This window comes from Tinamus guttatus, unplaced genomic scaffold, assembly GCF_059628265.1.
Source record: "Tinamus guttatus ecotype Peru unplaced genomic scaffold, ASM5962826v1 Tinamus_guttatus_pri_ptg000078l, whole genome shotgun sequence".
Lineage (NCBI taxonomy): Eukaryota > Metazoa > Chordata > Aves > Tinamiformes > Tinamidae > Tinamus > Tinamus guttatus.
Genome location: NW_028288612.1, coordinates 5,001 through 27,435, shown reverse-complemented (window position 1 = coordinate 27,435; position 22,435 = coordinate 5,001). Strand labels below are relative to the sequence as shown.

Sequence of the window (22,435 nt, the reverse complement as noted above, 5' to 3'; positions counted from 1 at the left end):
TCAGAATAGATTCTGCAGATTCATATCCATAGGTTTTTGTTAAGTTGGGTGGTTGGATGAAAGATGTTTCTTCCTGCACCAGGCAGAAGGAAAGTTCTCCAGTAATTATAAGATACATCAAACATCTTCTGTAGAACCAGCCAAAATGAGCACAGATGTTTTTCATAATGTTGTTTTATTAACATTCAGCTCTGGATCCTGCCTTTACTCTGATCACCAGCCCCAGCTTGAGTGTTAGTGTCAGACAGGCAAGAAACCCCAAACAAATTTTTATTTGGGAAAAGGCTGGCTCAGCCTTCCGTGAGCTTTGTGGGATGGTTTGAGCAGTACTTTTGGTCATTTGTGAACAGCACAACATTGGAATTAATGAGGTTTTGCTCATATAAAATTTGGTCTGGATCTCCCATCATCCTTCTGACATTTTTTGTTATTATTAGCAAATTCAGAGAGAAGAGGAAAAAAAAAAAGATGCCAGGAAGATTATTGTGCTGAACTTCCCTTACTACCTGGGATGGGGTTCCCTATGGTACAAGAGTGAACATGGGATGGGTATCATGGGAAGTGGTGTAGCACCATTGGACTTCAATATACAACCTGTCTTTCTTTTGTAGATAACACATATATTTCCAGTTCAGATAATGATGAAGATGTGTTAGTTACAACAGAGCCAATCCCAGTAATTTTCCACCAAATTGCTACAGGTAATCTTAAGTCACAAGTGTTTTATCAAGTTCACATTTGGTGAGAAAAGACAAAACTCTACACCTATATAAAGAGAAATGTGTTAATGTGTATAGTCGTGTAGCTTGCAGTTTCATCATAGACTTGCTATAGCGTACTGTCCCACATTTGAGAATAGAAGCAATTAAAATACTTCTTTCTGGGATCAACACAACTGTGTAGGCAGAATGTGTTTTATTCTTTTAATGTCTTGCAGTCTGTGCTAATGCATTTCTCCTTGAATCCAGTTAAGGTACTTAACACTTCCCAATTATAAGTTCTCATGCTCACTTGCTTAAAACGTCACTAAATCTTCATCACTGGGGATGAAATTGTCTCTAGCTACCATTGTCTCTGGTGAATTATTTCAGAAAATTTGAAACAAAATTGTTCAGCCATTTCAGAAAATAAGGCTATAGAAAAAATATGGTTTCCAGTAATAAGAAATTTTAGGATCCTTTTAACTTGAAATTATTTCCATGCTCTACATGAAAGGGCATGCCTTTCAGAGATCTAGACACTTTTATACAATAGATAATCAAGATTTGTGTACACCCCATAGAGGTGGCTTATTTTTTGATTTTTTGATTCCCTGATCATTTTGAAGTGGAGGAGAAACTGCATAGAGCAGTCTTAATTCTGGCAGTTCATCAGATAGGAGCACTTGACTTTGCAGTCTTTATTATTATTACAATGCTTTAGGGCATTTTTATGTAACAGAATTATTTTGAATTCTATTAGAAAACTAATATGATCTTCAGTCTCTGATCTCATTTGGACCAATGTAAATCAAGAATAATTTTATTGAAGTTGGTGGCGTGGCACCCAAAAATATAAAGGGTCATTATAGTCAGAACTTTAAGATAAATTTATATTGCAGATATGTCTGTAATTTAAAAATAAATAAATCTTGTCATTTAAAATAGAATAAAACCCTACTTCAATTATGTACTTCAGCTCTCCATATGCAAAGTTATTTCACATTTTCAAGAATGTTCCTTATTCTCCTTTTTTTTTTTTTAAAGAATTAAGGAAAACCAGCGATGTCAACTACTGCTTATCCATAAAATCAAAATTGCAAAGAGAAAAAGGAGAGGTATGTATTTTTATATGTATATTTTAATAAAAGATGAATTAATGAACTATAGAGAATAATTAAATATGAACATATAGCATATTTATTAAAAGCATACTTACCCAAACTGAGGGTTTGCATGTTTTAGAAGGTGGGCACATTTCTCTGCATTTCCTTGGGTGATTCACCACTGAATTGCTTAGTTGGGATGTGGATGCTGTCACCCTAGGAGGTGCAGTTTTGATATTTATATCCCTGCATGTTGAACAGGGGCATAGACCCTGTCTGCTCTAGAAAAGTAGTTGTGCTAGGGAAGCTGATCAAGATGCCTTGTAACATAGTCTTGCACACAGGACCATGTCCTGTTTCTCAGCTCCCTGCTTATTCCTGTGGCCTGCAGTAATCCTGTTCGAGTCTCTGGGACTCTTCAAGGTGCTATTCACCATAAGTAGCATCTGGAAAATTAAGGCCTTCCAGCCACAGTTTTGTTTATATTGTATCTTTGTCAGAATTTCCTCTTGATATTAAGTCAAGAGAGAAATGATGGTAAAATGAGGTCCATGGCGCTGACAGCATTATGGGTTTGAGGAAAGTTCTGCATCTATTCCAATCACAGGCAAGAAATTGAACACTATATCCAGAGTACAAGTGCTTAACTTCAGGATTTTCCTGAATAAAATTGGTTCTGAATTTGGAGTACGTTTTCCTTCGTTACTGCTTTTTAGTCTCACATCTGTACTTGATCCTGGAAAAGAGAGATAACCATGGGCACAAATGATACACATGATAATGGATTTATATTTATTTATATATATATATATAGTTTGATTTAGACATTTCATTGATTAAAAGTTAGCTTTATATGGGACAGAGTTTCAGCTTTTATTTTGTTTTTAATTGAACAAGGAACTTAAGGATATAAGTACTGGGGAAAAAAAATGTAATATAGAAATCTTCAACACTGACCATTTCTGTTGGCCAGACAGTTACAGGTTTTGGACAGGATAGGTTGGGTTCGTCACTCTTCTAGTGTGAGTTTCATTTCTCTTTAGCTTGCACTGAATTTGCGTTCATTTGAGTTCTGTTTTAAAACACACTTCCTGTTGAGCTAAGGTTATTATTAAACAAAGAAGACTAAAGTCATTTTGTTTCTCTTCAGCAAAGTAGAAGCAGAAATGCTTTTTATCCCTTGTTTTCAAAAAATTTCTGTGAAATTGACTGAATTAAAATTTTTGCTCTCCATATACATGCAGTGAATACAGCACAAATTTAGGGGCAAAGGCAAGGAAATACACTGAGAATGTCTGACCATAGAAATTGGTGATAATGGTGTATTTGACTTTTATGAATGCATGAGATTTAGGGGTAACTTCTATTCTTTGACTTTTTTTTATTCCGTTGTCACAGTTTTATGCAGGATATAAATAAAAATATGTAATAAGTACATCATGTTCAGACTGAACTGAAAAATTACAATTTTTGAAATTATTCTTTGGGGGCTTCTTGTCAGCGTAGAGCCTAAGAGTTACAAATGGATTGTAGGAGACAAGTATTAATATCTTTAAATGATTACATAATAATAAGCAAAGGCTTCATTGGAAAGAAGCAGAATATAACACTTAGCTCATGCTGAGTTTCACTCTGTATCGTGATCAGGTCTATTTTCTTGAGTGCAATTATTCACAGACCAGCCTATTTAGAGCAGGTTTTACTTGAATAAGCATATTACTTTCTGACCTTTCATTTTTAAGTCCTACTTAGCCATAAAATTAAATTTGAAGATTTCTGGCAACAAGTCGATACTACTTTTCAAGTTAAAAATAATAGTGAAGCAGAAATATGTGAGTTTTTCATGGAAAGGAACTTAAAAATTCCCATTCTTGCACTTGAATTAGTTCCTTAAACCAACATCTCTGGATGGCTAAATTATATTTGGTTTGGCTTTAGCTATATTATAAAAGTCTTGATTCTGATTGCTCTGTACAGAAGCACAGAGTGAAATATTCATGCACATTCTCCCAGTTTTACTGGTTACATAGAATACCATCCTGCTATGTACCCAGGAATATTTATCCAACATATGTTCAGGGTGTTTTTAAGTGCCCAGTTTATTGGTACAGGTTTTATCTGCTCTTTCACCAATGACCAAACAGACCTATCATACTATTCTAGAAAGACTACAGAGCAGGAAGGGCTTATTTATAAAGACAGAACTGCAGTATTCAGAAGTATAAATGCAAGACCAAAACATGTCATCTGCATCATTGTTAACTTTCCTTTTTAATTAAGGAGTCCAGGCATAACAGCACAGTTGAAGAGGATTCTGAAGGAGATAATGATTCTGAAGAATTTTATTATGGAGGACAGGTAATAGGGGATATTTTCCCATAGCTTTCAGAATGTTAACATTTGATAGCTTCTGTGGTTCATTTTATTATAAATATATAATAATGATTAATTTCTTCTGTTTAGTTAGTATGCTATAGAATGTAGTGAGTATGTATATTACTATTTTATGTACTATTTTATAGAAGGAATATTGAATATATGGTACAGTATAGTTATATCAAACTTATTGTAAGATCATTGCTTTTATAATTATAAAGCAGTAAGAACAGAAAAAAAACATCCATTTTTCAATAGGTTTGGAAAAAGGAATCCAATTGTTTACTTCCAGGAAATAATTATTTACACTTTAACACATGTTCTGTTATTAATACAAATCGGAAATCAGGCAGGATACAAAGCTGCATCCTTGTGGAGGATTGACATTCTGTAAAATCAACAGCATTGCAATTTAATGGTAAAAATGGTTATTTCAAAACAAATTTATGATCTAGGTAACAGTCCATTTTTTTTCTGAAGTCTGCTATTAAATTCACCTTGAAAAATCCAGAATATTTTTTAAGATGACTGTCTTGCTCTGTCTTTCCTTGTTGTTCTCTCAGCAGAATTAGTTATTATGCCATCCTCTTATGTGTCGGCAAATAAAATCTCTCCTATCTTTTTCTTTTGAGATGTCAGTAGAGCGCTTCACACAGTCTCTATTCAGGTTTTGTTTTTTACTCTGACTGTTGCCCAAGAGGGCATCAGTTATGTTGTTATCAATAAACTGTCCTAATAATATTTTAGGAAATGAGGTCAATGCTTCTGGAAGTAGCTGCTGGCTCAGCGTGGAGCCCTGTATGCGACACTGATGAGCGGGACACTGCCAGCCCTGCTCTGCTGCACAGCCCAACGCAGCCTGTAGTTAGAAAACAAAATAACAGGCAGGGTCCTTTACAGTACACATGTAGCCCTAAAAAGCTATTAAAAGCAGCACTGGAACTGAAAGAGTGCATTTTCAGTGTCAGAAAATAATTGACTCATGTTCACTTTGGCAATGGCTGCGTGTTGTCTCACATCAGCTACCAGCTCTCACGGCCCTATGGAGTATTGGAGTGGACTGTGTACACACACGTCATTGCAAAGCCCAGGGTCTTAGTTTATTATCTGTCTGAGAAGAAAAATCTGTTTTTGCCTTGTGATGATGAGTTGTGCACACTGGCCTTGTTTTTCAACGCTACAAAAAGGGCAGTAACCTCAAGATGAAGGAAAAGATAGGAGACAGCTGGAAGTGAAATCTTCTTCAACCAGTATGACTGGATTTCCTTGAGGGTATCTGTCAGTGCCCAAATAAATTTTAACACTGTATGGAGAATGAATACAGAAACAAATAAATCATTTTGCAAGATCTAAACCAGCTGTCTCATAGGTAATACAGTAGTATTAAAATTTATATATTTATTTATTATTATTTATATATTCCTTATATTTGAAGTGGAAGCTTTATACTATTTTGCATTCTAATTTTTTAACATAGTACATTTAATTGCAGGTATAATAGCAGGCAAAGAAGGGAATTACATTATAATTATATCACTAATAAAAATAACATATTGTTGTGAACATCATGAATATAAAATACTGGAAAAGCAAAATAAGGAGGACAAACTTACAAAAATAGCCTAAGACACCACCGAAACTATGTTTAACAGCAGAGAATAAAAAAAGACTACTTTGGAGATTGGATTACAAATTGCATGGTCAAAAAGAAGCAATTCTGAAGGCCTGTAGAATTAGAGAGATGGTAGTATCGAGGACTCAGGAAATAAATGGGGAACCAGAATGGTCAAGAGACAAAAAGAATAGTCCTTTCTTTAATGTAATAACTGCATGAGTTACCCATACAAACGAGCACTCAAGTTTATAGGGATTCAATATTTTTAAAAAAACAAAAGACAAAATAGTTGTATGTGTGAGCAAAAAAATTAGGTAAGTACTTGATTTGAGACATGTGAGTCTCTTCCCACAGCAAATCTCTTGGAAAAGGGGTCTAACACTGAGGTAGTGAATTCTAAGGGTCTGACCCTATGTTTACTTAAACAACTAGAGAGCAATTTATAGATGCTGGGATATTATTGGACGACAAGTTGACCATGAGGCAGCAGTGTGCCCTTGTGGCCAAGAAGGCCAATGGGATCCTGGGGTGCATTAAGAAGAGCGTCTCCAGCAGGTCGAGGGAGGTGATCCTGCCCCTCTACTCAGCCCTGGTGAGGCCACATCTGGAGTATTGTGTCCAGTTCTGGGCTCCACAGTACAAGAGGGATGTGGAGCTGCTGGAGAGAGTCCAGCGCAGGGCTACAAGGATGATCAGGGGCCTGGAACATCTGCCCTATGAGGAGAGGCTGAGGGAGCTGGGCCTGTTCAGCCTGGAGAAGAGAAGGCTGAGAGGGGACCTGATCAGTGTCTACAAGTACTTCAAGGGAGACAGTGAGGAGGATGGTGCTGGCCTCTTTTCACTGGTGGCCACCGACAGAACTAGAGGTAATGGCCACAAACTGAAGCATCAAAAGTTCCACAGGAACTTAAGGAAAATTTTCTTGACAGTGAGGGTGACAGAGCCCTGGAACAGGTTGCCAAGAGAGGTTGTGGAGTCTCCTTCTCTGGAGATCTTCAAAACCTGCTTGGACGCAGTCCTGTGCACATGCTCTAGGTGACCCTGTATGTGCAGGGGGGTTGGGCTAGATGACCTCTAGAGGTCTCTTCCAACCTTAAGCATTCTATGATTTGTGCGATCAGCACAGTTAGAAAAGGTGGTGGTCAGAGATAATGTTAACATTTCCAAGTGATTGCAGCTGGAAAGACAAGAGAAGAACTGATGATGAAACAAGAATCATGGAAAATGAGAAATGTCATTTGATGGGCAGTGAAAACAAAATATGACCTTTTGCTCATAAATTAAATGTTTGCATCTGCTTCCTATGCACCTGCTTGTAATCCTCCCTAAGGGTTTAATGGATAAATGCTTTAAAGTAGTTAAGTGATTCAATATCCTAAGTCCTATTGATTTTCAGTGGTATTTAGGTTGGTAAATCACTTACTTAATCTCCTTTAAAAATGCAACCTTTTATCATTACGTGGGACAGAATAATCTGAATCAGGTCTCAGATTAAATACTAAGACTTTCTAAACACAGACTCTTCAGATACAGGAAACTTATCAGATTTTTTAGCTTTTATATTCACTTTTTTCTGAGACTATTAGCTCTGAATCTCTCTCTGTACATTTGCAAAAGAGAACAGGGGACTGAAACAGTAATACTCCCGCCTTTGCGCACTTTCTCCCTCTCTCATGGGCTTCAGTTACAGAATATACTTCAAATGCAGATATACAGAGCTCAGGGAGCCTGCTCTGCTTATGTCAGCATGGCTGTAGCACTAACTCGGGGATGGAAAACGCAATGGTGGGGTGTTTTCTTTTGCCAGATCATAGCTGTGTGTCTCTAAATTTTCTTATTTGAAATCACAGTCTCTTCCTAGCAGAAAGCAGCACGTAGAAAGCATTATTTTGAGTAGTTTGATACTGCATGTAATGTATTTTTTGAGACATCTTGGTCCTGAGGGATTTAGATTTGGGGTTCCTGCTTTGTAAATCGCAGATGGTTCAGGAGAGCCAGAAAGCTTCAGTGTTGGAGTTTGTCAGCACGTCCCTCGGGCATGGTGTTAAGAAATTTCTACACACCTGAGAACATCATGTTGGGGAAGATTTCGGGATCCTATACAGGTGCCAATGATGAAATAAATGAAAACTTTTAGCAATTTTTTTGCTGGTAGGTTAGCTATGATGGAGAACTTCACAAGCACCCACAACTGGAAGCTGATTTAACAGCAGTGAGAGAGATCTATGGACCTAATGCAGTATCTCTCAGGTATGTCATTTTACACTTCATATTGTGGAGCCTTTAACATTTTGGAGATGGAGCTCCATGTAGAACATGCCTCACCACCAAAACAAAAGTCATTTCTGAAGCAATGATTTCTACATATTATAGGAACGCTGTTAGCTAGTAGTAATGCTGGGTTTGCTTTCATTTTGTGGTTGAATACTAATATGATTGGCTATGTGGAGAACTGGTCCTGGAAGCCTGTTCTAAAACATATTTTTCTTTTGCAGTTCAATAGATATTTGATCAGGCTGTTGTATTCTGATGAAAATTACTATTCAGCATAACACTAAATCCTTGTTAAATTGCTTCTGTTCTGTCATATTACATCTGTTGCCCAGAAGGTGAACAAGAGGGATGATAAGAGACTTAGAAATTGTTGTCACTGAGGAAATACTAAAGGAATTGGATTTGTCTAGTCTGGAAAAAAAAGAAAAAGACAGAGGAAGAGGACATAACAGTCCTTCGAGAAAAAAAGAAAAGGGCTATGCATGGGTAGGATCAGTGATCAATTGTTCTGCATTGTCATCGTGAGAGTGACAATAAGAAACTAACTTTGTAAAAAGAATTAGGTTGTATGTTAGGAATGTTTTCTTATTGTAAGTTGGTGGAACTCTAGAGAAGCCTATGCATGGAGCTTGTGGAACCTCCTTCCAAGGTGGATGGTCAAAAGAAATTACAAAATTTCTGTGCAACATATACAAGTATGTATAGCTGTAGGATATCTTATAGTCTCTTATAGTCTTTTATGACTTAATTTTCCATATATGTAGTTGTAATAATTTTGTAAAAATAACATGTAGATGAGACATAAACAGACCTGCCAAAAGTATTACAAAGAAAATATCAAAATTTTCATACAAAACAAGTAATATAGAGACAATAACAACCTTAAATATATTGCAGGTAACAATTCCCATTATCCTCCAAATAGTAGTCTTTACGATTTTAGTGTAAGAAAAGAGAGCTTATCTACAACTATGGTATACTACATCTTTTAAAATTAATTGAGAATTCATTTGGTTTAGAGGATCTGGGGAATTAAATCCAAATAGTTTGTACATGAGTTTAAGAAATTACTGAGATAAACAGTTACTTGCCAAACTGATAACTATGAAACTGTACGTACCTTGATAATAAGGTCCCTTAGGCTCTCAAAACAGCAACACTTTATGTAACCTTTTAAAAACTTTAATACATCCAATTTATTGAATAAGCTGTTTCAATGTAAGCTTTGTGATATCTTTGGGCTCAGTGTATTAGAAATTGGCAGCTGCGTCTGCTTCTGGCACGTGGAAAACTTACAGATTTCTTGTACTCTCCAGTAGTTGAAATAGTCATAAATTCTTGGAAACCACAAAAACAACTTTTAGCATTCAGTTTCACCTCTCTCCTCAAGCTGTAGGTCTCTGACTGTAACAAGTCTATCTGACAGTGACACCCACTAAGCATGTGTGTTTCTACTGGTGAGTAGTGCAGAGACACTGAGCTTTGATAGAAGAGGTTCCTTTCCCAAAGCTGTGCCAGGTCGAGGCCCACATACACTTGGACTTAGTTGTTGGGAACTGGTCATTTCCAGTGTAAACTGGGCCTTGCCACCAGCTGAAAGGCCAGTTTGTTTAAAGATGGGTATATTCACAGAAATATTTTCCTATGTCAAAATTTCCTTGTTGGCTTCATTTAGGCCCAATTGCTGCTGTGCTGTATTCATCTAGCTTAGATAAAAACCATGGAAGTCATGAAAAAAAGCTTAGAAACACAGTGTAAAAAGAAAAAAAAATGTCTAGAAGAGTATCAGCTAATCTGTGAAAAACTGAGTGACTGTACATCTACAGAATTGCTTAGCTAAGCAATTTAAATAAAAAAGAAAGCAGTTTGGGGGTTAGGTGTATGAACAAGTATTTTCTAGCCCTATGTTTTCAGAAGTATTCACATATACTGGGTGAAGCCAAGGGAATGAGTCAGAAAACAAACAAAACAGTCACACCTCAAAAATTCAGAGGGCAATGAAACACCTATGCTATGTTGTATTTCTCTTTAATGATTTATCTCAAGCCTCTTATAAAATGTTGCAGTTTGAAAGCTGTAGTGGTGGGAGAGAGAAGGAGATACCAAATACTGTGTTAGCTATACACTGAGTAGAGTCATACTTATTGATTGGTGAAAAAGTTTCTCGCTTTCATTTAAAGGTACAGTCAATTGAAAATCTAGAGCGCATGCTCAGTAAGGAGCGGCCCAGCCACAGGGAGTGCAACAGAGTTTGGCTGCGGTGTCTTCACTCCGCTCCAGCCTCTGTTACTCCTCTTTGCAGCTACGAGGAGGGCAGATTGTGTTGCCTAGGGAACCGTGGAGGAGCAGAGTCCATGCACACGAACCATCCTGGAAGTGGCAACTGTGTATCACCCCAGGCAAGCTTCTGTAATGCCAAAACTTCCGTTAGTCTTTCTCTAAGTTGCCCCTTTCAAGCAATTCTTCCACATTATCCACCCCGTGACTATAGTCACTCAAGCTTCACATGAAGTGTTGGGTCCGGAGAAAGAGGCAAACACCATCGATATATTGTGCTTTTTAATAATAGGAGAAAGATAATAAGTATTACCAGCTAGCTGGGGTCCGGGCTTTCCCACGCAGGGGTCACACCACGGACCCCGACCGCTTCGGTCGTCCCTCTTTTATACCGTTCTTACCCCCAAAATGTCCCCCCTCCCGTTTTCCTGTTCTGCTTTCATGTCAATGTTATCTATATTTTATTGCTGACTGGGACCTCTAGATAAGCAACCCCTCCATGGAGATCATCCTGACTTGCCATATATCAGGAGTCCTTGCAGATAGGTAACCCCTCCATGCAGAGCCACCTGTCTTGCCAATTATCAAGAGTCCTTGCACTTTGAGACTAAGTATTGACTAGCTTATTAGTACACTCTACATTAATTATTTAATCCCTACATTCCCCCCTTTTTCTTTTGTTCATATCAGAGAATCCTTTCTCGATTCTTCTGAGTTTGTCGCATAAGCATTATATGCATAGAATTGACTTGATTTGTAGCTTTTTCCATAACCCCCATTACACATTTCCATATTATACAGATACATAGTAACAGCAATAACAGAATTACAAATATGCGCAATCCTTCTTTTATCAGTCCTGATATCCACCCAGGTAACCCTCCAAACAATGATTCTAGCCATCCGTCCATCAGTCCTTCTTCCCGCGTTATCTTCTGAGTGTGTTCCTTGAGCCAGCGCAATTGTTGGTGAATCGATTGGCTATGATCAGACAGGTTAAAACAACAAAGTCCTTCAAACTCTTCACATCCATGCCCATGCGCGAGGAGCAAGAAGTCTATAGCCGCCCTATCCTGTAGTAGTGCATGTCGCAGGCTGTTCTGATCGAGCAGGAGTTGTTCCAATACTTCGGTTGTCACATTTGCTTGCTTCTCACTCCAACAGGCTAACTTCGAAAGTTCCCTTAATGCATTTCCTGCTGTGGCTCCTGGTACAAAGATAGCTAAGGCGACCCGTGCAGTTACAGATATTAATTGTACATTATCATCACATTCCGGTGTTAAACCAAGGGAACGCTTTTGCCTTCTTTGTTCCTGCTTCATAGTTAACAACGGGGCTATCATTGCCAGTTGCCCTAAATAACACGGTCCCCTATAGGCATTCTTAGGTATTCCCTGCCACGCTCTATCCCCACAAATTAAAAACACTCCATCTGGCAAGGCCTTAGCGGTATCATTATTCCATAGTAAATCTGTACTCTTATATACCTGTCCTGATGGATCCCCCCCATATGCTCCTAAGGGTAATCCCGCACGCAGGGAATCGTTGTTGTAACCCGTCGACTGTCCCATTTGTCACACAGAATGTCCCGTTTGCATATATGGGACCGCTACCACCTGGTCTGTTTCTTGTTTAGTGGGGAAGGCCTCCACCCACCCCAAGAATGTGTCTACTAATACCAATAAATATCTATACCCATATTTACCTGGTTTTATTTCCGTAAAATCTACTTCGCAATGCCTTCCAGGTTCACCACCCCTTTCCCTTATACCTTCATGCACCTTTCTGACCCTCGATGGTTTCATTTCCTTACACGCTTGACACCCTTCTATTATCTCTCTTAATATTTTCTTCTGATCTTGGAATCTCAACCCGAACTTTTCTATTAACAGTCCCATTTTTCTTTCCCCCAAGTGTGTGGTACTATGTAACTGCTGCGCCATCCTCTGTCCCATCTGCTTGGGAATTAACATTCTTCCTCCTGTATCGTAATATCCTTCTCCAGCACTTTGTTCTTCAGTTCCGCTCTTTGAGCCGAAATGCCGTCTGGTAAACGCTGGCTCCAAACTATTTCTCCTTTCTGATTTACCACTGCAGCTCCCGCCCTTCTTTTTCCTTGCTCGACCAAGCTACTTACATCTGTAAACCACACTTTTCCTCCTTGCATCGGCTCATCCTTCACATCTTCCCGCACTGTCGTAGTTTCAGCTAACACCTCCTGACAATTATGCATAGGTGTTTCATACTCTGGGTTAGGTAGGAGAGTGGCTGGATTCAAAGTCATTGGGGACGTATACATAATTCTTCCTGGGTTTAAAAGCAAGGCTTGATAATGAGTCAGCCTAGCATTTGTTATCCATCTTTCAGGCGGTTGTTTCAGTAATGCCTCTGCGTAATGAGGAGCCGTTACATACAGCTTTTGCCCAAACGTGAGTTTGTCTGCGTCCTTAACCATTAACGCCACGGCTGCAATAATTCTAAGACATGAGGGCCACCCTGCGGCAACTGGACACCACTATCCCTTTCCAAGGGCCTTGATTCTGCGTTAACATTCTCTTGGCAACTCCCGCATTTTCGCTCACGTATAAGTGAAAATCCTTGGCTGGGTCCGGGAGTGCAAGTGCAGGGGCCTCTAGCAGGGTTAATCTCAGTTCCTCAAAAGATTTTCTCATAGCTTCTGTCCACTGCCAGTCCAGTTTCTCTCGACTCGCCTCATACAGAGGTTTCGCTTTTTCTGCAAACCCAGGTATCCACAAACGGCAGTATCCCACCGTCCCCAAAAAATCCTCGAACCTCTCTTGGAGATTTGGGTTCCTGAATCCGAAGAACAGTCTCTTTCATGGCATCAGTTAGCCATCTCCTACCATCTCGTATCTTATATCCCAGACATGTTACTTCAGGACTACATAGCTGAGCTTTCTTAGCACTTACTCGGTATCCTAGTTTATTTAATTCTTGCAACAACTTCCTCGTACCTTCCTCGCACTTCCTCTTTCGTTCTTGCCGCTAGCAGCAGATCATCCACATACTGAAGCAATTTCACACTAGGATTCTGTCTCCTGAATTCAGTCAGATCTTCCTGCAGTATTTCATTAAATAAAGTCGGTGAATTTTTGAACCCTTGTGATAACCGGGTCCAAGTTAACTGACCCTTGTATCCGCTCTCGGGATCTTCCCATTCAAAAGCAAACATTTCCTGGCTCTGTTCCGTCAGGGGGATGGTAAAAAATGCATCCTTTAAGTCTAAAGCCGTATGCCATCCCATATCTGGTGGCATTGTACTTAACAGAGTATATGGATTCGGGACCGTAGGATGCACATCCTCCACTCTTTTGTTAACTTCTCTCAAATCTTGAACTGGCCTGAAATCTCCTCCGGGCTTCTTTACTGGCAGCAGAGGAGTATTCCACGGAGATTTGCATTTACGCAGAATGCCAGCTTCCAGTAAACTTTCAATATGCTTCGCTATCCCTTGTCAAGCTTCAGGGGTCATTGGGTACTGTTTAGCCCTAATCGGGTGAGCTCTTGGTTTCAATTCCACGACCAGAGGAATTTTTCTTTTAACTCTTCCTACTCCCGAATTCTCTGCCCACACTTCTGGGATTTCCCTCATCCATTTTTGAGTTTCTGGTCCAATTTCTTCCTTCCTCTCTTTATACAGTCTGTATTCGTCCTCTAATCTAGCGGTCAGGACCTGTATCGGTCGTCCTTCCCAGTCATTGATTTTTATTCCATCATCCTCAAAATATAACCTTACCCCTAATTTAGTTAAGAGAACCCGGCCCATTAAGGGTACCGGACTCTCCAGTATATACCAGAAAGAGTGCGTGATCTGTCTATTAGCTACATCTACTTTCCTTTCTGATGTCGACCGATACCCCTTACTCCCATTTACCCCTTGTACTCGAGTTTTCCCTGTCGATAGCTTCCCCGCTGCTTCATTTACCACCGAATATTCAGCCCCTGTATCTACTAGAAATTTTACACGTTTCCCTTCCATTTCTAATTCTATCTAAGACTCGGGGAAGGGTTCCGAGTCCCGGCCCCTTCAGTCGCTATCTTCTTTCGCCACCAGTACGCTAGGTGACCCCCTTTCTCCTTTTTCTGAACACTCATTTTTCCAATGTCCTTTCTTTTTGCAAATTGCACATTGATCCCTTCCTAACCGTGCCCCAACTCCTCTGGGGGGTGGTGGTCCCCTTCTTTGCCTCCCTGATTTTTCTCCTGCTTCAAAAAATATCCTAGCCATCTCCCTTTGATTTCTCCAATTTTCTTTCGCCTGATATCCCCGATCTTCCCTTCTCACTCTTTCCTGTTTTTCTTCTGGAGTCTCCCTGTTGTTATACACCTTTTCTGCTACCTTTAAAAGATCCTGTAAAGCTTGTTCCCCCAATATATCAATCTTTTGTAATTTCCTTCTTATATCTGGTGCAGCTTGATTTACAAATGCCAAGATGACAGCTGCCCGATACCCCTCCTTTATAGGATCTAAAGGAGTGAATTGTCTAAACGCCTCTAATATTCTCTCTAAGAAAGCGGCAGGGCTTTCTTCGGCTTCCTGCCTGACAGCAATTACTTTAGTTAAGTCACGCGCCGCCGCCCGCAACCCTGCCATCAACGTTTGCCGGTATGTTCGGAGACGCTCCCTACCTTCAGGTTGTTCTAAATCCCACGGCGGTCTTACCAATGGGAATCCTTCATCGATAAGGTTCTGCTGCCCGGTGGGTCTCCCGTCTTCTCCCGGCACCAACTTTCGTGCCTTGGTCAGGATCCTCTCACGCTCTTCGGTCGTAAACAATACTTTTAAAAGCTGCTGACAGTCATCCCAGGTAGGGTTATATGTAAACAGGATGGATTCTAATAAATCAATCAACGCCCGTGGCTTCTCGGAAAAAGAGGGGTTTTGACTTTTCCAATTACACAAGTCACTAGAAGAGAATGGCCAGTATTGATATGTACGCTGTCCCTGAGGCCCTGTTGTTCCAATTGCTCTAACTGGGAAAGCTTGAGAGGTGCTTGACACACCTCTCTCGTCTCCCTTTTGGGTGCGATTGAGTCCCAAATGCTGGGCCCCTGTCTTCCCCTCCCTCCCTTCTTTGATCACTACTACTCACCTCCCTTCGTGCCTCAGGCAGAGGTGCGTAAGGGGGGGGATTGTGCCCACTTCCTTCATCCAGTATTTCTGGATATAAAGTCGAATCTCATAATACCGCCTTTTTCCCTTCCTTTTTCATTAAGTAAATATCAACCTTTTTATCCTTTCCATTCACCCCCACAAAAGGTTTCAGCCATGGGGGTGGATGTAAAACCAAATCCTCCCAGGTGATTATATATGGAAATTGATCTGGGTGCCCTTCCGACCCAGGTCTTATTATTACCTCTTTTACTTTCCTTACCAATTTTAAATCTAAACTTCCTTCTCTCGGCCAGCCTACGTCAAAACTTGGCCACTCACTTTTACAAAACATCTCCCATCGGTTTTTATACACTTTTACAGATAAATCGTATGCCCGATGCTTAACATATCCAAAATGATTTAACATTAATGACAAAGGGGTGGATTTCCCTTGTCCCATTGTATCAAGCTCGTCGCTTAAAACCAAAATTAATACAATTGCCAGTAAACCAGTAAGGGCGATTATTAACAGAATTCGCCCTTCCCAGACCGGTCTCCCCTTGTCAAGGAGAAACGGCATTCCCAACCAACCACCCTTTCTTTTTCTGGGAGTCCGAGGGACGTCTCCCTTCGGGCTCCAGCCGACAATCCTTTGGTGCGTCCACCTGGATTACTGTCGGCTCACCACCACAGGTCTCCCCTGACTTATTATCTTTCTCTATTTTTTCTTCTTTCTCGTATTCGAATCCCGGACGAGCCCCCAAATGTTAAGTCCAGTTTTCGAATCGACAGAGAAAGAGGCAAACACCATCGATATTTTGTGCTTTTAATAATAGGAGAAAGATAATAAGTATTACCAGCTAGCTGGGGTCCGGGCTTTCCCACGCAGGGGTCACACCACGGACCCCGACCGCTTCGGTCGTCCCTCTTTTATACCGTTCTTACCCCAAAAATGTTCCCCCTCCTGTTCTCCTGTTCTGCTTTCATGTCAATGTTATCTATATTTTATTGCCGACTGGGACACCTCTGGATAAGCAACCCCTCCATGCAGACCATCCCGTCTTGCCATATATGAGGAGTCTTTGTAGATAGGCAACCCCTCCATGCAGAGCCACCTGTCCTGCCATTTATCAAGAATTCCTGCACTTTGAGACTAAGTATTGACTAGCTTATTATTACACTCTATATTAACTATTTCATCCCTACACTTCCAGGTGTATAGGAAGTCTAGCAGCATTATTTCTTTCACAGTCTCAGCTGGCACTGTGGGCACGCAGTAATCTTTCCCCAATCAGTTGCTTCCTTAAATGTGGCAAAAGCAATTAGTATAAGTTACCTCTAATGCTGCTGCTTTATCTTTTCACTCCGTGCTTGCTCTTCAGCACAGGCATTAGTAAATTCTGAAGCTACCTTAATAGATGAAAGTTTATAAGGGAGACATAATATAATTTCTGAGCTTATTGGTTGTTGTAATTTAGAGTTCTTAGTTTTCGGGCCACTAAAAAAAAAAAAAAAAACAAACATATATCATGCGGGTCAGACGGCCCGAGTCCCAGTCTGTAGTGTTTAGTTTTTTGATCTCCTCAACACTTCCCTTAGAGGCGCAAAAGGATTGTTTGCTTTGCCAGAGAGGGGGGCGCCGAAGGGGAGTTTTTGTGCAGCCCACTTGAAGGGGGAGATATCATAAATTATTGTGCAGAGGGCTGTAAATGTGATTTACAAATTCTTTCCCCTAATTTTCCTGGCGAAGGTTCAAGGTCTGACCATTCTACCTCTCCTCCATGACTCACCATATCATGTAACAGATCGACCCAATTAGGGAGGTGTACAAGGGGTGTGTGGGGTGCCTGCAGTAGCATTGTTTCAATTTGCCATTCCCTCTCTAATTCATGCTGCAAGCTTTGAATTTCTAAATTCTTATTTTGATAATCTAATGTCAATTTCTCACTTATCTTATAGTCCTTCTGCGCCTGAATTAGGCAACCGCCCAGAATGGCACAAATAACACACTTTCCTTTGCCGTCCTTAAACATAGCATGGCATTCCTCTATTCTTTGCAGAACTTTTTCAGGATCTGACCAAGTATCTCTGGCCCAATCTGCCCCACCTTCTGAGGGGTCACATTTCTGTCTCCGTAGGAATTCCTTTATCGACAACCTGCTGACTATGCCAATTTGTAAAATGTTGCAGTTTTGAAAGCCGTAGTGGTGGGAGGGAGAAGGAGATTCCAAATACTGTGTTACCCATACGCCTAACTCTGGCAGTATCAGATTCACGAACAGTCTGTGGACCGTAGGTCCGATCACCTTCCTAGGAGCGAATCGAGTTCCCACATAGTGTGATCAACTATAAGCTCGACTCTATCAGTGTCGGATTCATGAACAGTCCGTCAACTGTAGGCCCGATCGCCTCCCCCCAAACAAGCAGTCGAGTTCACAAACAGTATGATTTATTCAAATGCAACATTTACAAAGCAGGTTTCGGATGTCAGCACAGGAAATTCTCTACTACAGCGTGGGGTTTTTTAGCTAGCTCTGATGTACAAATGTGCAATCATCACTCACCCCAGAAGATGGGAGAGGACTCGAGTCTCCTCAGGCAGCGTCCCAACCTGAGGGGAGGAAAGGGGGATCAGCCTGTCGACTGACCCAAGAGTTACGATGGATTCTTCCTTCCTCCTTTTCATCCTTAGTTCATCTTTTATACTTTTCTTTACATTCAGGTGGAGCTTGAGTGACTAGAACAGGGGTCCTCAAACTACGGCCCGTGGGCCAGATACGTCCCCCCAGGGTCCTCAATCCGGCCCGCCGGGGGTTGGGGGGGGGGAAAACAAGCAGCTGCAGATGACTTCCTGCCACTTAATCCACGCGCCGGCCTCCGCAGCCCCCAAACACCCACCGGGACTGGGCTGAAACCAGCGCCTTGTCCTCGACCTGCCCCCCCAGGGGCGCCTCTCAGCTACAAACCACGCGAGAGGCGCGGGCATCTCCTCTGCCGGGCAAGCTCAGTCGGCAACCTCTGGACTGCGAGGTCCAGCCAACTCAGGCGAATCGCCAGAGCCCCGGCGCGGCAAAGTTCCTTCAGTCCCTTCTGGCCACCCTTTCCGGACTGCGCGGCCGGGCTGAGGAGGGGGGCGGCGGAATCAGCGAGGTGGGCGGCTCCCCCGTCTCTCTCTCCCTCCAGCTCCCAGGCAGGACAAGCAAGCCAGCACCAGTGGGAAGCGCGCGCACCATCATGTCAAAAAAAAGACAAATTGACTCCGAGTGCAGGGTATTCCAAGAAAAGTGGACTTCTGATTATTTTTTCACAGAGTACAAAGAAAGAGCTGTTTGTCCGATATGCCAGAATTCAGTGTCTGTGTTCCAGGAATACAATTTGCGTCGACACTACGAAACTCAACATAAAGATAAATATGATTCTTTGGTCGGACAAGTGAGAAAAGATAAAATAGTAAGACTGAAACATGGATTGACAACTCAGCAAAATACTTCTGTGAATCAAAAGCAGCTCAATATATCATCACTTCGAGCAAGCTATCAAGTTGCCAAGCTCATAGGGCGCACTTGCAGAGCATTCATAGAGGGAGAATTTGTTAAAGAATGCCTTCTTTCTGTTGCCAAAGAGATGTGCCCAGAGAAGGCGGATTTATTTAGTACAGTGAGTTTTTCAGGACCTACAATTACACGAAGGATTGAAGAAATGGGGGAAAATTTGAATCTGCAGTTGCAAAACTCCCCCAAAAATCTTTACTATTTCTCATTGGCACTCGACGAAAGCAATGATGTTCGTGATTCTGCACAACCTGTAATTTTCATTCGTGGGACAAATGATTCTTTCGAAGTCACAGAGGAGCTTGCTGCACTGAAAAGCATCAAAGGAACAACTACAGGAGAGGATATCTATGAGAAAGTTTGCCAAACTATGAATGATTTGGAGCTGGACTGGGGTAAACTGTTCAGTGTGACAACTGATGGTGCTCTTAGCACGGTGGGGTCCATGAAAGGAGTGGTTGCACGCATTAACAAAGAGATGGACAAACGCAACCATTCACATCCGATAGCCATACACTGCATCATCCACCAACAAGCACTGTGTTGTAAATCACTGAAGCTGGACTCTGTCATGAAAATTGTAGTTTCTTGTGTTAACTTCGTTAGAGCTCATGCACTAAACCACAGACAGTTTCAGGAATTTCTGTCTGAGCTAAATGTTGCCTATGAAGGTATTCTATACCACACAGAAGTCCGTTGGCTGAGTCGAGGGAGAGTTTTGAAACGATTTTATGACTTACTTCCACAGGTTTAGGATTTTACGCTTTCTAAAAACAAGGAAGTACCAGAGCTCAAAGATGCAGAATGGAAGTGGCACCTTGCGTTTCTGACAGATGTAACAGAGCTACTCAACGATTTCAATGTCCAACTTCAAGGAAAGGGGAAGCTCATCTGTGATATGTATTCACATGTGAAAGCATTTCAAGTCCAATTAGACCTGCTCATTAACCAAGTAAAGGAGGAAAACTTCTGCCATCTCCCCACAACTCAAAACCTGTCCGCAGAAAAACCAGCAGTTGCATTCCCAAACAAAACATGCATGGATGTACTAGAAATGTTGCAAAAGGAGTTTCAAATTAGATTTAAAGAGCTTCGTCTCCATGAACAGGACATACAGCTTTTCCGGAACCCATTTTCTGTTGACATTGAAACTGTCGATCCGATTTACCAAATGGAATTGGCCGAACTACAGGCTTGTGACTCGCTGAAAGATGCATTCAAATCAAGCAGCCTTACTAATTTCTATGCATCTCTCCCCTCAGAGACATGTCATAATCTCAGGAACCATGCACTCAAAATTGCAACCATCTTTGGCAGCACCTATGTCTGTGAGCAGACTTTTTCCCGAATGAAACATCTGAAATCTCCAATCAGATCCAGACTAACTGATGAACACTTGCATCACTTGCTACGACTAGCAGTGACAAATATGGAACCTAACATTGACCATCTCATTAGCCAAAAGCAGGCCCATAGTCCACATTGAAATATTATTTGTTTTTGTTGATTACAATTGTTCTTCATTTTAAATATTGCATTCTTTTTCCTGTTTTTTGTGCACTACTACAAATAAAATATGTGCAGTGTGCATAGGAATTCGTTCATTTTTTCCCAAACTATAGTCTGGCCCCCGACAGTGTCTGAAGGACAGTGAACCGGTCCCCTGTTTAAAAAGTTTGAGAACTCCTGGACTAGAGTCATACTTAATATTGTTATTGATTGGTGAAAAAGTTTCTCGCTTTCATTTAAAGGTACAGTCAACCGAAAATCTAGAGCGCACGCTCAGTGAGGGGTGGTTGTACCTCGGAGGCGGGTGACTTTGGCGATGGAGGTGTGTTTTGACATTATAATGAGCAAAGTTCAAGCAAAGTTCATCCGAAAGGAGTGATTTGCCACCTTTGCTGGCTCAGCACCGGACATGTTATCGTATATCTCCCATTAGACAGCCACTGTGCGGCTTATCAGCGGCCCAGCACAGGCAGTGCAACAGAGTTTGGCCGCGGTGTCTTCACTCTGCTCCATCCTCCATTACTCCCCTTTGCAGCTGCGAGGAGGGCAGATTGTGTTGCCTAGGGAACCGTGGAGGAGCAGAGTCCGTGCACACCAACAATCCTGGAATTGGCAACTGTGTTATCACCCCAAGCAAGCTTCTGTAATGCCAAAACTTCCGCTAGGCCCTAGTCTTTCTCTAAGTTGCCCCTCTCAAGCAATTCTTCCACACCTCTCTTAACACCCAGTGGTTTAAACTTATTTTTTTTTTAATTAACTGAGTTTTCATTTCCTATAATTTGGAATAGCATGTGACCATCATTGCTTTCTTGATTTGTTTGACCACTATATATAAAAAAAAACATAGTAGCAATGGAGTGAGTGATGTGGGGAATCAGTAAAAAAACATTTAGCCTACTGAAAGAAAGTTTCAGTGCAGCAGAGGGTCACCCACTGGGAATATCGATCTGATCTATGTAAATGTGTATTTTATAACCATTTTAATTTTACAGCCAAGATGATCCTTTATAAAATCTTCCCTGTTCTAAGTACTCTTGGGCTGAGGAGTATCTTAAAGACCTCTAATCTAATGTAATTCTTTCCTTTCAGGGAATATGGAGCCATTGATGATGTAGATATTGATCTGCATATTGATGTTAGCTTCCTTGATGTAAGTAATCTAATGTCAGAATTACATAATAAAAAGTAATATACATTTAATTCTGCTACACATCAGACTCTCTATACAACCAGAGACTTTCCTTCTTCAGAAGCTTGATCTTCACAAGTGGCTGTCACATTATTGATTGCTTCTCTGTGGAAGGTTTTTCTTCCTTTACAATCTCCTTTTTAAAATGTTTTGTCAGCTTTTATTTACTGCATTTATTTTTCCTTTCAAGCATGCTTTGTAAATGATAAATGTTGTAACTGATATAAATTAAATACATTTCTTTTTTTTGCTATCCTAGACCTTAGTTAGGTGAAAGCACTTCATAGAGTCCTGGAGGGAAGAGGCCTTGGCTAGAGCTCTCCTGGGTACTTCTCAACATCTGCAGCTGATTAGGGAGAGGCTTGAGTGGCGAAGGAGATGCAGGACAGCGGTGCTGCCACCTGCCAGCATGGCCTGTAACAGCTGTACTATCATTAACTTCATGCTTCCTCACCTCTTCTGTACAGTTGCTTCCTGTCCTCTAGATGCAAAATGAAAATTAATTCTTTTAGGGGCATCATTAGCTTCTGCATAGATATATCATATTCCCAGATCAGTATAGCATGTAAGATAGTTGTTTTGGGGATATTCTAAAATTTAAGAAAATCTGATTATGCTGTGAATTTATTCAGTCATTCTCAAGGAGCAAGGAGGATTTTCCTTTGCCCCGTGTTCCAAGCTTCCTTTCCATCTTTATTTGCTCCTTTTCTTCTCAGCCTTGAAG

At 41.0% G+C, this 22,435-nt stretch overlaps 1 long non-coding RNA gene across 1 annotated transcript in view; it reads left to right on the top strand.

The window, feature by feature from the left end:
- The first annotated feature begins 452 nt into the window (after window positions 1–452).
- The window catches only part of LOC104570535 (uncharacterized), a 22,279-nt gene continuing 296 nt past the window's right edge, over window positions 453–22,435 (top strand). The window contains exons 1-5 of the long non-coding RNA XR_015913107.1: window positions 453–701; window positions 1,746–1,816; window positions 4,085–4,162; window positions 7,951–8,045; window positions 21,612–21,672. This is a non-coding gene — a long non-coding RNA (uncharacterized LOC104570535). The remainder of the gene's footprint in view (window positions 702–1,745; window positions 1,817–4,084; window positions 4,163–7,950; window positions 8,046–21,611; window positions 21,673–22,435) is intronic.